Genomic DNA, 10,813 nt, shown 5'->3' on the forward strand with positions numbered 1-10,813 from the left:
GTACAATATGACTTTATGTGACTCTCCAGAACTGTTCACCTAGTTATAAGAACTGGTGATCTGATCCATGATCTCCCCAATACTCCCTACACTGTCATGTGTCACCATCCCATTCATGCTTTCTCATCCTATAGGATTTGGGTCCATTTTCTTCCATACACCCTCAAAAAAGACTCTAATATAGTTTGCCTTTTTTCAGTCCTTTTGAAAACAAAACAATCTGTGAGCATCACTGTAGCACTCAGGCTGACCAGCTCGTTTCCTTGCTCTCTGTATATAACTGACTCATCTTCTTTTCTGATTGTATATTTCCTCAATGTCTTTTATGACACTTGTGTGAACAGCACTTGTAATATACCATAGCTATGAGCATCTACCATGGATTTCTGTATTGTTCTCTGGGTCACATGAATTCTTTTTTTTTTTTAGTTTTTTTAATAGAATTTTATTTTCTAAAATATATGTAAAACAAAATTTTAACATCAATTTTTTTAAAACTTTCATAAAATTCAGTCTAGATCATTGAGATGAATAAAGACCTAAAGAAATAGCTTTTAGCTTGCCCCAGGGAAGATTGCAAAAAATCAGTTAGCATCAATAAGATAGTATATAACAAATCCAGATTTGGGACAAGTTGAATCAAATGTGGTTCTCTTTGGAAGACATAATATTATTGGCTATTCTTTCCAGGTCCTCCAAAATCCTGGGCCAGAAAGAAGAGATGGCATAATATTTATTTTTCTCTACTGATACTTTCAGACTTTTATTTCCTTTGATCTTAGAGGCACCTAGTAGAACATCAGATGGAACACACTCTCTGGGTAAGGAAAACCTGAGTTCAGATCTGTCCTCTGATATGTCTGATAGCTCTGACCCTGAGAAAATCCCTTAATTGTGGTTTGTCTCAGTTTCCTTAACTATAAAGTTGAGGAAGATAATTATAAAACCTATATCACAGGGTTGTTGTGATGATCAAATAAGACGATATTTGTAAAAGCACTTAGCACAGTGTCTGGTGCATAGAAGGTATTATATAAATGCCTATTCACTTCCCTTTCCCACTCACTTAGCAACTTCTCCTTCCCTGAGGTTCACTCCATCTATGCCTAACTTTCTGCCCAGATCTTTGCTTCTGTGGTATACTACTCCCCAGACTGTGATTCCTCCTTTCTTAAGGACTTTAGTTAATGCTTTGTTCTGGGGGCAAGAAACAGAAAGGGTGCCTTCATTGGGAGAAGGGGAGTTAAAGAAAATAGGAGCAGAAACCTTGGGACACTGGCTTAAGGTGGCAGAGAAGGCACTCACCCTTGTGTATATCCTGATATATTCCACATCAATCTAATACAATCCAAAAGTATTTATTAAGGACCTCATTTATACAAAATGTTGTACAGGTCTCTGAAAATATAAAGACAAAAGGTAAAGCAAAACTTTCCATGTACTCATTCTTCTGAAAAGCATTGTACTGGAAGGAATGTAACATATAAATACATAAGTATATATGTAATCATTTGAAGAGAGTCCTAACAATGAGTGAAATAAATAAAGATTTCTTTAGCAGATGACATATGAACTGAGTCTTAAAGGAAGATATAAATTATGAAAGGTGAAGGTGAGGAAGTTGTGTATTCCATGACAGTCTTTGCAAAGGAATAGAGGTCGGAAATACAATGCATTCTTTGGGAAATAGTAAGTTGGCCTACTGATAGAGTGATGGGTTGGATATTAGTTGTAAAGGGCTTGCAATGCTGAGCCAAGAAGTTTGTAGATTGTAGTTCTTCCTTTATTTACATAGAGGACCAATGGCATCACAGGGTGATGGCTTGACTTGTACATGAATTGTATTTAAATGAAGCAGAATTGCATAAAACTGTGAGTCCCACTTTCTTCCAGTGTCATCAAAATCCAGTGGCAAGACAAAAGTCAAGATGATTTGCAGTGGCCTGGGACCCTGGCATCTTTGATGTCTGACCAAGTTCTAAGCACTCCACAGGGATTGCTTCAGCTCCTTGCCTGAACTTTGGAACAAATTGTTGTCATCTGCCCAGTCTGCTGAGGGGAAGTCTTCACGTGCTTGGGGTAGATATACCCCTAACTCATCTAAGAAACCATGTCACTTACCCTCAACCTGCTTTAGTATTTTTGTCAAGATGGTTTTCCCAATGTATGACTACTGTATGTGCTACAGCTTTTTGGAGCCACAGGTTAGAGTTGGTAGGGGATAGGTAGACACCAAAGATGGATGAGCAACCCTGAAAGGGGCTAGGCAAGCCCTCATTCTAGAGGTGCTAGTCCTTCTTTAACAACCCATTCACTTTATCCTAAAGACAATAAATCATCATTAAAGATTTATAGCAGATGAAAGATATAACTAGTTTGCTGAATATATGCCAGTAGACTAATTCAATAAGCTGGTCATTCAGTTGTATGTTAAGACCTAGGAAAACAAGCATTCTTTATGTACTTGGTTTTCTCTATGTGGATTATTAAGGCAATTTCCTTTTTGGAGGTTATATATCTCATTAAGACAATCCTATAGTATACATTGGGCTTGACACATTCAACACAATTTCACAATGTCATCAGTAAACAGGAACATTATGAGAACTTTGTGATTTCTATGTAATTCCTGTTCCATTTAAACTTTGAGCTGTTATGTCCTCCGTGACATTTGGGAGATATTTTTGTTAAGCACATGTTTTATTTTTTGGCCTCACTTAATGCTAAAAATCAAAGAATTATTCAACAAATTCCTTTAAGATTAGCAAGTGCAAATATAAAATGTTTAAATCCTAATCAAGAATCTGTATTAAAAATAATTTCTTAATGAAAAAATAGGATGTGCTAGACATGCCAAGGTAGGAACAGAATCTCAAAAAATAAATTTCCTATATTTTCATATATAGAAACTTACTCCTGGAATGGGATTTATAGTTCTGAGTTATTTGTGTATAGTCAGTTAAACTACTCAGAGCAAAATTTAAAATAAACACCAACTTAGAAGATAAAGATCAGAAGGTATGCGTGCAATTACACCAACTCTAAGGCTACCTATTTCAGCATGTTATTAACTTTGAAACAAAACAGAATTCAAACCCTTCCACATCAAAATTCTTCTAGTTAGGTTGCAAGGCAAGGATCAGTCAAAGGACATGGAAAGTATGAAAAAGTTATAATACATGTTGAATTTTGTAGGAAAATGTTATTAATAGAGGCCATAAGACAAATCTTATAGGTGAGGGGTAGGGATGATGAACCAGTTACCTAGTTAGATCAAGTGTTACTTGATGGACACACTGCATGCTCACTGTATCTAGAGAACATGAGAAAGTTTCGTAAGACTTTATATTTTCATATATGTACATATATATGTATACATGCCTGTATGTACACTTACACAAATATATGTCTATATCTATATGTGTGTACATACATGGCCAAATATGTAAATATATGTGTTATACCTAAAAGCCTACTTCTGTATATTTAAACATGTTATATGGATACCTACAAGCATATCAATACATGCATATGCCTGCAAGATACACACATTAATTATGTAAGGAGCTGCTACATATTTTCTTAAGATCTCATTGTAGATATATAAAATATCCATATCCATCCTTCATCTAACCTGAATTCTTGAAGACCATACCATGGGGTACATATTTAGTGAGGAAATCCAACTGGTGTTTGTATATATACCTACATACATTTACACCCACAGTGACACTTATATACTCACTGGCCACTATGGCCAAATAATTCATGACAATGAACTATTGTATGACATATCAATGGTAGGTCTACCTGTACTTAATTAACTCAGCTAAGGTTTTCTTTAGATAGCATGCATAATCTATTTTTGGACCATATTAAAAACGTCTTTTCAACTTGGCAGGGTTTATAATATACTCCATTATTTATAAAGATAGTACTCAAGACAAAGACACTCAAAAATTGTTCCTTACAAAAGTATCTTGCTAATTGCTCTACTGTGGCCTAGAGAGGCTAAGTAATACATTTAAATTCACATCCATAGTGCTTGCTCAAAGCAAGATTAAAACCTAGACTCCAAATCTAACACTAGTTCACTTTTCACTGTGCATTGCTGGCTGACCATCAGGGGATGATATTTTTTGGACCATGAAAAGCCAAAAATGAATACAAAATTTTAAATTATCCTTTGTGCTATGCATTTCCCTATTGCTCATTACAGTGACTGTGGCCAAGTGGCAGAAAATAAGGCAATGGTAGTAGATGAAGGATAATATAAAAAAATACATTAAATTATAAGATCATGAATTAATTCTTTAAATTTCAACCAGAATTCAACATCTACTGCCATATGATTATGTCTCAAAGCTAGAATAATTACTGATAGCTTTAGGATACTTCAGTATGCTAGGATTGCATATAAACTTTAATTCTGACTACCTTTACATAACCACAGAATTAAGGAATCTGTTAGAAAGGACCTCAGTGTGCTCGCTTCGGCAGCACATATACTAAAATTGGAATGCTACAGAGAAGATTAGCATGGCCCCTGCGCAAGGATGACACGCAAATTCGTGAAGCATTCCATATTTAAAAAAAAAAAGAAAGAAAGGACCTCAGTTATCATTCAGTTTGACCTGTATCTAGACAATAATCTACCATTGCAACAAAACAAATGAGAGATGATATAGCTTTTTTTTTTTAGTTGAACACTTCAGTGAATGAGAGCATCATATATCAGGAATATATGGGTAAGGAGGAAAATGATATGAGGACACATACTCTTCCATGGAAGCCCATTACACTTTTCAACATAAAATTATAAGGTTAATCACTGAATATAAATCAATTAAAAAGATTGGGGGTGATGATTTTTATTCCTCTAATCCTTCCTTATTTTCTCCATCAGCCTTATTATATTATACAATATTCACCTTTATTTAGAACTATCATCTTCAATGTATATGTTAACTATTTATTTAAGTATTTTTATTTTACTGTGACACTGAATATCACCAAAACGCTGCTTTGACTTAAGCAGCATTTTAGAGATAGGTCAAAAACTACTAAGCCTGTTCCACTAGGAAGGGCAAACTAGTGAAAAAGTATGCACCTGGGAGTCAGGAGAACCTACATTCAAATAAATCTCCTGATACTAAAGAAAACTGAGGTACTTGCCCAGTGTATCATCTTCCTCATCCTAAAAAGGGGACAATTATAATAGCTACCTGTCAGTATTGTCGTGAGGCTCACATGAGGCAATAACACTGAAATAGTTGGCAACATTTGAAGTACCATACAAATGCTAGTTATTAATACCGGTTTATTCTGGCAATGTGTTTTTGCTTTCTCCTTTTCTGATAAGGCATTTGCTAATTCTACTAGACTTTCCATCTTGAATTAACATTTAGGAGGACAATCAACAGCCAGTCTTAGAAACCAGGAAGTGTCTTGATTTCAAACAAATACATAGACAAATAGATGATAGATAGATTGATAGAGAGATAGATGAATATATAAACAAATCAATAAATGAAGAGATAGATTGATTAATATATATTCATACAAACGTGTAATATACATAAATAAGCAAATATAAAAGAATATTTGATAATCTAGTTGAAGTCTGTTTAATGAGAAAGGTGGCAAATGAATTTTGTTTTAATATAAAAGCCACTTCAACTATTAATCATGATTATAGAAAATTCCAAGCATGGCGGTACATCATTTAACTTCCAAAAACCAGAGGAAGTGACAGCACACTTAAAAACAAAAACAAATTATTATGCCAGATAATAACCTATTCTGTGGAAGAGTTTAAATTACTAATCAAACATGTGCATTCCCTTTAATTTGTTATGGTCTTGATCTTATATATTCTTTTGGCTTTTTAATAAATACACTTGGCCATAATGAAAATAAACCTGCTGAAGCCTCCGTGGTCTGAGACAAGCTATAACACATTTCTGCACCACAGGGTGGGCTCATGGGATACCTACTGAGAAAATGCTTGCCCACTGAGCATGCCCAGACTATTAAAATGAATTGACATGTTAATGCTGACAGGAAAAGAGCACAAGAGAGCTTGCTAAATTACTGCTCAGTCAGGCACTAGGAATTCCTGAGTGGCTAACTCCTGAGCAAAACCCGCAGCAAACCCAACAACAACAACAAAACTTTATTGTCAAATGCACCCAAACAAACAAACACTAAAGGGCTGTCATGTTAGTAACACACCTACCCATAAATCATATGGATTTTAATCATACCTGCCACCTTAGCTGGCTTATCCCTAGAGAAATTGTTTTCTTTTGGCTCCCTCCTTCATTCGCTTTCAATTATCTGGAAGCTGTTTCCCGTGTTTATTTATTTATCTAAAGTTCACATACAGTATGCAAGCACAAATGTTCTCTGGGGGTCTGGGACCAGGCAGATCATACAAGGATGCGGTGGAGCGTAGCAGCTAACAGCTCAGATGAATGTACTCAGTCTCAAAAAACCTGCTCTGGACCATGATGACAAGGAAAGAGGAGGACAGAAAGTAATTAGTGTGTGTACAATGATTGATTATGGCTTAATATTCAGGCATTTCACCTTTGGACTGTTATAGGTAGGCATACAGGATGAAGAACAGAAAGTCCACATGGTTTCTGATAAGGGAGAATTTAAAAGAAAAAACAAAACAAGCAAACAAAAAACCAAACAACATCAACAACAACAACAACAAAAACCCTCCACTTTTTCATTCCTTTAATCAAATACTTTTCTTGCTGTGGAGGTAGACTGAAGTTTCTCCACTTCTAAATTTGTTTAGTTGATCCATTGATTTCACTCCCTGAATAATTTCTGTGATTCCAATCATAAAGATAAATGCATAAGACTTTTTGTTGGTGGTGGGGTGGGGGGACTAGGGGGTGGTGCAAGGAGTGATAATTGTAAGGGCAAATTGAAAGTATACATTCTTTTTCTAAGTTGTCTCATTCCTGTGTCCAACTTCAGAAAATAACACCAATTTGGCTACTCAACTAGGTGAACTGTCAGTGACCTTTTCTCAGTTCTGAGAGGTGAAAGAGTAACCCAAATTCATCATGACTTGCATATCCTTTAGACACTTGAAAATCATCATTTTCTTGAGACAGGACAGAGCAAAAATAGATGCTGTAGATAGGGGAGTTCAATAGAAATCTTACACTTTATTTCTATCTGTCAGATAAAATGGTTTTTTGATACTCTGTGTGTGTGAGAGACTGTAAGTCATGATTGCTTTTTTATGCACATTCTGATCTATACTTGCTTTGCGGGGTATTAGCTCTACCTCTAAATGTGTTCTGTTTGGAACACCCATAGAAACTAAAAGGATCACATAGAGGTTGACATTTTGCAAAATGAAAGAATAATGGATGCACCATATTGTTTTTTCCTTTTAATAAAAATGTCTGAGTGACCTGTGGGAAGCTTGTTTGGAATTATGGTTTACAAGTTAGACACCTTTTTTTTTCTTTTCTTCTAATTTGACAAGCAGACATATTCAAGTTTGTATATAATGCCCATGGGGGGAGGAGGGATAGGGGTCTGAGCAATGAGCTATAAGTGTTGCTGATTAATTAGTCTAAAAATTAATAAAATAAAAGGACATTCTATAATTATCCTCAGTAATAAATTGACTAAAATCAGCAACAATACAGTAGAGTAGAAAAGAGAATTGGCTTTGGAGTCTGAGAAAGTTAAGTTCTGTTACTGTGACCTAGGGCTAGTAATTGCATCTCCCTGGGCTTCAGTTTTCTCAAATGTACAATTAGGAAGTTGGACTAAATGACCTATAAGTATCTTTTTCAAAATCTATGATTCTATATTCATATTCAGATGGGCAGATAATAAAATTTCTGTGATTTTATATGTACATCCTGCATTTGCTAACTATCATTCATTTTTGTTGTCATTTTTCAGTTGTGTACAACTCTTTGTGATCCACTTTGGGGTTTTCTTGGCAAAGATTCTGGAGTGGTTTGCCATTTCCTTCTCCAGCTCATCTTAAAATGAGGAAATGGAGGGAAACAGGGTTAAGTGACTTGTGCAGCGTCACATGATTAGTAAGTGTGTGAGGCCAGATTTGAACTTGGGAAGATATCTTCCTGTCTCCAGGGCTGTTACTCTATCCACTGTACCACCTAGCTGCTCATCGTCCATATACAATACACTAAATTATTCCCTTGTCTTCTTTTTTAAAAATAATCCTGGGGTTTATTTTTTGTTAGATCTCAGGGCAACGGTATAATTGTCCTTTGGTGCCTTGATTCTCCTTAAGTAGAACCCTAGTTCTTTGCTCTCTAGGATATAGTCATTGTGCTGAACACACTGATCTGAAGCAAAGGTCAACTTTCCCTGTCAGAATTGCTCTAGCTGAATGGAGCTCATCTTTATGTTGTATCACCTCTCATTTTTCCTTTGGGAGTCCTTTGTTCACTTCTTATTTAAAATTCTGTCCTCCAAAGGAATCGGTTTTACCTCGAGTCAAGGAGTAGTCAGAATTGTACCATTGAATATAAAGTGTGCTGTTAATAGACACAATGTAGTTATACACCAGCATCTTAGTTGGGGCCAGCTCCTCATTGGATACATAGTAGCCTAGAATAATGATAATGGTTTTGCCCACTGAGTCCCAGGAGAGAGTACCTAAACCTAGCCACAACACTTAGTACTTCTTATTGCCACCTGAACTCTTATCTTCTTTACGTGTCTTAAAGGAGATATCATATAATTAGCAGTAACATAAAATCACAGAATTTTGAAAACACAAGGGGCCTTTAAGGATCTAGATCTATCATCTATCTCACTTTACACATGAGGATATATGAGGCACAGAGACAGTAAACCCAAGGTCACATGATTTTTAAATAGTGAAGGGACCAGAACTTGAACTTTCTGACTGTCTTTACTAAACCACAGTGCTACCACATCCCCCAAAATTTTCATTCCATGAAAACATTCATTTCAATTACTAAATATTGACTAAAGAACCATAGAATGTGAGAGCTTAAAGGGACCTTTGAAATAATCTACTCTAATCCCCTCATTTTACAGATGAGAAAGCTAAGACTCAGGGAGACCAAATGACTTGTCTTGGGTAAGGCTATTAATTAATGGCAGAGCTGGGAACAGAACCCAAGTCTCTTGCCTTCAAGTCTAGTCTACTATTTTCAAGTCACTCTGTTTTATAAGTAAACTCTATCTCAGATGGGTAGATAGATAGATAGATAGATAGATAGATAGATAGATAGATAGATAGATAGATAGATATAGAGATAGATATACACACATATGTGTATACCCATAAATGTAAAGAAAATATGTTCACCTACTCATAGCTGGTCCAAAAATAAAATTGATGCCTAAAGGTGTGTCATTAGACAACTAACAATAAAATTCTTGTCCATAAATTAGTTCTTCTTAGCAAAACATTATTTTTAATTTTGTTAAATATTGTCCAATTATATGTAAAATAATTTTTAACAATCTTTTTTAGTGCTGAATTCCAAATTTTCTTCCTTCTTACTGCACACCCCCTACCCACCTTGCTAAGGCAAATACTATAATTTTGATTATATTAGCCATCTTACAAAAGAAAACACTAACAAAATAAAGCAATAAAAATAAAGAAAGTTTTGGGGGAATGGGTATGCTTCAATCTGCATTCAGAATTCATCAGTTCTCTCTCTGGAGGTGAATGGCACTTTGCACCATGGGTCCTTTGGAATTGTCCTGGATCATTGTCTTATCAGAGTAGCTAAATCTTTCCCAGTTGATCATCCTCACAGTATTGTTGTTACTGTGTAAAATGATCTTATGTTTATTGTAGAACATTTTTGAAGGGAAACAAACCAGTTTGGGGTCCAAACTTTCTAAATGCTTTTTAAAAAACCTAATACAATGGTTCCTTCTCCCATGGAAAAAATTTAGGGTAACTATGACAAAAATTTCAGTGGCTTCCTATTGCCAGCTTCCAAACTTAGCAATTAAAGGCCTCCATATAGATGCAACCTACCATTCCAAGCTTATCATACATCACTTCCATTACTGAACCTTCTCTATGTTCCAGACAAATTGTTCTTGCCTCTCTTGTCTCTATGTCTTAGCAAAGACAGTTCTCCAAGTCCTGCATGGACTACGTCTTCACAATCATCTTAGAATCATTAACTTCATAGCTTAGCTGAGGTTGCACATATATAGTTTCTTCTAAATTCTCTCTCTCTCTCTCTCTCTCTCTCTCTCTCTCTCTCTCTCTCTCTCTCTCTCTCTCTCTCTCTCCCTCCCTCCCTCCCTCCCTTTCTCTCCTCTAATTGCTTATATAGTCATCCCTTGACATTCAAAAGGGTTAGGTTGCAATATTTCCAAAGACAAATAGGGAAAATGGAAAAGAAACTATATGTTTTAAAATGTCATAGCAGCTATCTTTATGCTTGCAAATAACTGTAAATTGAAGGAATGTCCATCAAAAGGGGAATGACTGAAAAAGCTGTGGTATATGATTGTGATAGACTACTACTATGCTACAAGAAATAATGAGCTCAATGATTTTAGTAAAATATGGAAATACTTGCATGAAATAATGAAGAATGAAATGAGCAGAACCAATAGTATATTGTGTATAGTAACAGCAATATTGTTTTAGGAACAACATTGAACAATTAAGTTATTTTTACTATTATAAATATCCAAATTAGCTATAAAGGAAATATGAAGAAAAACACTATCTGCATCCAGAGAAAGAACTGAAAAATAGAAGCATATATAGAATAATTTTACATATTTACATATA

General features: G+C 35.3%; 1 non-coding gene across 1 annotated transcript; it reads left to right on the top strand.

Moving 5' to 3' along the window:
• The first annotated feature begins 4,484 nt into the window (after window positions 1-4,484).
• LOC122752089 lies at window positions 4,485-4,591 on the top strand. Its single transcript, XR_006355890.1, has one exon. It is a non-coding gene; the product is annotated as a U6 spliceosomal RNA (small nuclear RNA).
• Window positions 4,592-10,813: the final 6,222 nt, after the last annotated feature.

Source organism: Dromiciops gliroides, chromosome 3 (genome assembly GCF_019393635.1).
Source record: "Dromiciops gliroides isolate mDroGli1 chromosome 3, mDroGli1.pri, whole genome shotgun sequence".
Classification (NCBI taxonomy): Eukaryota; Metazoa; Chordata; class Mammalia; order Microbiotheria; family Microbiotheriidae; genus Dromiciops; species Dromiciops gliroides.